This window comes from Heteronotia binoei, chromosome 7 (genome assembly GCF_032191835.1).
Source record: "Heteronotia binoei isolate CCM8104 ecotype False Entrance Well chromosome 7, APGP_CSIRO_Hbin_v1, whole genome shotgun sequence".
In the NCBI taxonomy this organism is placed as follows: domain Eukaryota; kingdom Metazoa; phylum Chordata; class Lepidosauria; order Squamata; family Gekkonidae; genus Heteronotia; species Heteronotia binoei.
In genome coordinates, this window is record NC_083229.1 from 49,971,340 (window position 1) to 49,977,339 (window position 6,000).

Sequence of the window (6,000 nt, forward strand, 5' to 3'; positions counted from 1 at the left end):
GCTAAGGAGACTCACCACAAAAAGGTGACCAAGGAGGACGGAAACCTTGACAGTTCAAGCACAGTTTCTGTACCTTTAATAGTTGCATCAAAGTACACATTTCAGCAGGTATTCCCTTCAATCATCCTGTCAGCAGAGTGATTTACTGACAAGAGGCCAAAATTCTCTCTTTTACAGAACAATTAAAAGGGACAGCAGTCCTACTCTTAGCCTGTTCTTCACAAGTAGACTAAAAGACCAAGTTGTAACCCGCAAAATGTGCCTGTATAGACTCAGCAACGAAAGCAGAACTCTTTGTGTGCCTGTATAACATCCCTAGCAAAAATTCTCAGCTACCTTCAACTGATTCAGGGAAACTGATTTCTTTAACCTAAAAGCCACCTTTGCTTAAAGATGGGAACATCACCTGAATCAGCTACTCAGCGACAGCGATCGACCATTTCACAAAAGGATTCAAGTGCTGCATCAGCCTCTCACTGCCAGCTCCATCCCTTCTTCTACTCTTGCAAGTCCATTATGGGACTTAAGAGCATTAGCTGCACTGTCAAGCAAATGCTCATCCAATGCTCCTTAACATTATCACCTAAAATGTATAGAGGCCCAACAGGATAGCTGTTATACAGGAGAATGAATGGATGTAAGGTATTTTCTCATCATTGCCTACAGGGCTGCTATATTTAAAGGAAACAATGTCAAAGGACAAGCACAATGAATAGTGAAGAGTTAGAATTAATTAAAAGAACAAGACAGTATTTCTCAGGGTCTAAAGAATGAAAACTGTGGATGTATCTAAAAAAAAAACTTTTAAAGAAGTATAATTACTTGGTAGTTGTTAGTCATGTTTAGTGTTCCATAAACAGGCATTATTTTGTATTGCCATCCTCTTTTTGCTTTATCTTGTTATCTCTGTTTATCTTGGTACTTTCAACCTCCTTTATGTGTGTGTGTACACGCATGAGCAATACATTTAGTATAGGCAGTCACCTGTGGGTCCCAAATTCTGACAATCTAAATTATTAGAACCCCAGAACTAAATGCATAAGTCCAAGACACTGCAAATATTAGCAAATCTGAAAACTGGGCACTTTTACACCTTTCCCTCAAAATAGACGATGCAAAACATACTTTCAATTGGTTAGGAATCTACTCCCAGATACCTGGAATTTGGCATGTGTATACATAGATTCAACCAACTTTTCTGATGGTGAAACCACTCAAAAGGCCAAGAACTTGATATTTATGAAACTGCATTAATGTCTGCATATCATATACCAAGTATATGCCAGAAACAGGCAGCAATCTAAAATGCAGCTTCTAGTTTTTTGAATATTTTCTTAGAAGGCAGTGTTTGTGGTTCAGAAAATGTGCTTTGAATTCCAAATTCAGTCTTATCTGCTTCGTCACCACGTTGAACATTCAAATGTTATGGCCATATCCAGACCAATTAGATAAGTGAGGCTCTGGTATGAGTTCAAGAACACAGACTAAATTAGCTGCTTAGCTAAATACGCCCAATACAAATTTTTGCAATTCTGGTCCTTTTATTCCAGACATTGCTCTGACAAAGGAGATATGTACCAACACTAAAGAGCAGGATGTAAGAAGAACAGATTTGGATTGTGAAACAGCCCACTATATACACAGTTCCAGGAAGCATTCATTTTGGTACCCAACAAACAGGGAAGAGCAGGGCAGAGTGTACCATTTCTAGGAGTACTCTAAAGCAGTGTTCCCATTTGCAGGGTCATGACCCGGTACCAGGCCATGGAAGCCTCACTACCGGGTCACAAGAAAAGCCAAAGCTAGCCCCGCCCTGTCTCTGTGTTGTGCAGAGAGGAGCTGAGCTGCCTCTCCTTCCTTCTCCCCCACTCCCAGTGTTTGAGAGAAAAGCTGGCATCCACTGGCACTTTAGACCCATTAAGTGTTCTTCAAGGTATGAGCTTTCATGTGCCTTGCAGTATGTTCTTTTGGGGAGATTTCCCTGGGAGGCCTGGGTGGCAAAGAAGGATGTGTGTTTTTTTTTCAGCTGGGAGGGGTGTGGAGTGGGCATTCCAGTAGCTGGGGGTTTTTTACAAATGACCCCTGGGCAGAATTTTTGCTGGCTGGGGTCATTTGATGGTGAGGAAGGCTTTTTTCCCTTTGGCCACCCCTTTCTTTCTTTCCCTGCAAGTGATGCTCTGTCTGTATTCCTGATGCTGGGAGTGCGGGAAGCAACAGTGGGAGGGCTTCTAGTGTCCTGGCCCCACTGGTGGACATTCTGGTGCTTTTTGGGCATTGTATGAGGGAATTTTGGACTGGATAGTCCACTGGCCTGATCCAACATGGCTTCTCTTATGTTTATGTTCTTTCTTTCCATGTCTTTCTTTTCTTTTTCCTTTCCTTTCCTTCCATTTCATTCTTTCCTTCCATTTTTGCTGGATGAAACTTTTCTGTCCCTCATACTGTTGTTGCAGACAGAGGAGCTCTGCCAATGAAAAGTTGGCACCCCCAGTTGTAGCTAGTTGGCCTTCTATGAGATTTCTGTGTAAGTGAGTGAGAGTAAGAGGTGTGGGGCAGAAAGAGATTACTGCGATATATCTCAACAGCACTGGAAGAGATGGTACTATGAACTTGGCACCATTTTACTGGTCCTACTTTTAACAGCTGTTTGACACCAAAATTAAACTCCTCCTGTAGATATTAAAAAGGATTAAAGTAGTTCACTGGCTAAGTATCTGCACAACAGGTTGCTTTTAAAGGCATGGGAAACACAGCCAGTAAAAAGCTGCAAGCCCCTCATAAATATCCTTTTTGGGATAACTGCAGAAAAGCTTGTATGAACTTCATATAACTTGAAATTAATTCATTAATTGCTGTACAATTCTCTGCTATCTTTCACAGCAATTTCCCAGTGTTTCAACCAAAAAAAAGTATGAAAAATAGCTGTCGAAAGATTTTCTTGAAACCAAGCAAGCTTGGTTGTAGCTTGAGGCAGGGTTCCAGTAGTAGCAGCTGAAGGAAGGGCCTACTAAATGTGTCAGCATATTTTGAGGTAGAGCAACTACCAGGGCCCAGTGTGGGTGGTACACAGTGCTAGCATTCCTGATGGCAATGGCAACAGCACTCCCAACTGCATACACTGGCCAGTGCTGTTGAGGAAGGGATGTGTAGGTGGTGCAGGCAATTGAACATGGGCATTAGGAGTGCTTGCAAGGTGAAGAAGAATACACAAACAGATAGGTGCATGCAGATGTGAGGGTGAAAAGATAGGACCGCCCACTTTCCACCCCCATTTTGGCTCAGCAAGAGTTTCAGAGAGATTTTTCTGAAAATGAATTTACTTCCGAAGAAGAGGCAGGTTTGGGGGAGTGCCCTGGAAGTGACATCACAGGAAAAGGTAGAGTTTTGGTTCAGTGTGTCCTGGAAGTGACATCACTTGGTCCGTGACACCACAGGAAATGACATAATTCCTGTCTCCCGGCTCCACCCCCAAATTTTAGTGGGCCACGAAGGAGAAGTGTTAATACACCAGGCCACGGGAAAGAAAAGTTTGGGAAACCCTGCTCTAAAGCAAATAACTTCTAGCTTAATCAGAACAAAGATACAGTTTGACGGGCAGTGCTCATTCTTGAACAAGGAGAATGAAAACAGTGATGAGCCTATAGATGTCATACAAATTAATAAAATATGGAGGCAGAACCAAGAATGGCTCCCAGCATGCATTTCCATTTTTACCCACACTTGCTAAACCAAATAAATTGCCCACCATTGACTCCCAGAGAGCTGCTTCTAACAGACATACAAGGAAGCTTACTTTGTGCTGAACAGACTATTGACATAACATATTGCACATTCTGGCACAAAATCCATGTTTTGAGCAGAAAGGATTTTCCATTGCTGGAAAGAAATTATAGCTTTTTTAGACAGCCACCAGTTTGTGGGTTTAAGCCAAATGTTTCCAACACTGAAAGCATCCAACAGCAAATGTGGGGGCTGTTGCCTGGCATCTTATCTGTGGCTGAAGAACATGCATGAGATTCAAGAGCCCATTAAAACATACTCTAAAAATAGATGGTGGGGAACCCCATCATTTAAAGATTTTAAGATAATGGTAAATCCACTGATATCATGAAGTCCCACTCTCACCTATTTCCTCAACTGTAATCCTGTGTGTGTATACACCATATTGAGCATGAGATCTAAATAGGCCCAATCAGACCAATAGTTTTTTTAACAGTCAAATTCCAGAACACATTTCCAAAATAGGCTCTAGAATGTATACCCCTCACCATCCATCCATAGCATTCTCTTTTGATATTGCCATTTTTTAAAAACCCATTAGCACTGCAAACGTATCATAAATGTCATTAAAATGGCTGCTGCACCAAAAACAAATATGGCAGCTGCCTTTAGGGGCACATCTAAATACAACAGCAGCCCCCAACGGACAAACCCGGCAGGCAACAATACTGTCCCAGGTTCCAGAAGGAGCAAATTCCTACTCCACTCCGAACTCCCAAGCCTGGCCCCAAACCCAACATACTACCCTAATGCCCGTGACGGCTCTCTGTGCTGTGAAACAGTGTGGTGAGCGTGCTCACATGTCCCACGAGTGCAGTATATCGTGATGGGCTTCATTTTTTGTTGTGGATGGAATAAAGACCGCCCCCCCCCCCCCCCCGGACACCCTTCACAGGCTTTGCTTCGGATCGGGCTTGCCTTTCTGACAACGACGACGGGCAGCCCCCTGCGCTCACAGGCTATTTTTAGGACGCGGAGGAAAAACAAGCGCTGCCCCTTGCGGGGAAGCATCTCCTTGGGTGTCCTCTTGCACAACGAGGGACTGAGGCAAGGCAGGCTCTTTCCGGTGGCTCTTGCCCTTCAATCCCAGAGCCGCTTGAGCTCCCAGCAACGACCAACGTAAGCGGTCGTCCGCGGGGGAGCAGACATACCTCCTCCTCCCTCCCCCCCCCCTCCACCGCCACCTACACCAGGATGCAGAAGGGGGAGCTCCGCTGGGTGGGGGATCCCTGCCTGAATTCCGGCAGAGAAGCCTTCCCGGTCGGAAGCACCAGGAGGAAGAGCAGCACCGCTTCCCCACCCCCAGCTACGCAGTTTCAGCTGCTGCGAGCAAATAGCCGCCCTCCTCCGCACGCCGCCGGCCGGGAATGCACGTGTTGCGTCCTCGCCCGGCTCCGCTGCCTTCTGGCTGGCAGCCAGCCTCCAGCATCGGAGGGGAAAGCGGGTCTCGGCCATCGACTCACCTTCCGGACGACCGATTCAACGCATCTTCCTCGCTCTCCCTGCGGCGGCCGCCTATGCTTCTTGGCGATCCCCTGCGGCGGCCGTTTCGATACAAGGCGGGGGGGAGGGTGCGCTGGGCAGACGCCCGGCAGTAGTGCTGCCTGTCATTCACCCCCCACCATATCCAGCTGCAGCTGCTGAGCCCAAATTCACGGCGCTCCGGCTGCATGAAGTCATCCTGCTCCTCCTCCTCCCCCCCCCTCCCCTCGCTCCCCGGATCACCGCATTCGGCTCCTACGCACGGAGAGAGAGGAAAGGGGGGAACCAGCCTTTTCATGTCCCGGGAAAGGACGGCACGGATGGTGCTCTTCCAATAGACTGCGGGAAGCTTCACGCTTCTGCTGAGGATTTGCACGTATAAGAGGCTTTTCTCGGGAGCAGGTTTCGTTTTTGCGCCCAAATTGATTGCTCCCCTCTTCCTGCTCCAACCCCGGATTTTGGTGCTAAATGGTCTGTTCCACCCCCCTCCAATTTGGCTCTCTAGTCCCTGGGGGTGGGGGCGAATGGGAGGGGATGTCAGTTGGACTTTAATATGCCTCCAACTTAGCTAGGGTTCACACCTGTGACCTGAAGTCTCCTCCCATCCAACAGAGCGGATGGTGAAAGCATCTTTTGTCCTGTGAAATGCGTTCACAAGTTGAGAGATGGGAACAATTCCCGGGGAAGAATTTCTCCCTATTGAACGTTTTCAAGGAAAGACAACCTAGGGTCTCTTGG

The 6,000-nt window shown here is 46.5% G+C and overlaps 1 protein-coding gene across 1 annotated transcript in view; it reads right to left on the reverse strand.

The window, feature by feature from the left end:
• Nucleotides 1-5,495, reverse strand: part of PKIA (cAMP-dependent protein kinase inhibitor alpha) — a 68,052-nt gene extending 62,557 nt beyond the window's left edge. Inside the window, exon 1 of the mRNA XM_060243607.1 lies at nucleotides 5,244-5,495. The gene's annotated coding sequence lies outside the window, so the exon portion shown is untranslated. The remainder of the gene's footprint in view (nucleotides 1-5,243) is intronic.
• Nucleotides 5,496-6,000: the final 505 nt, after the last annotated feature.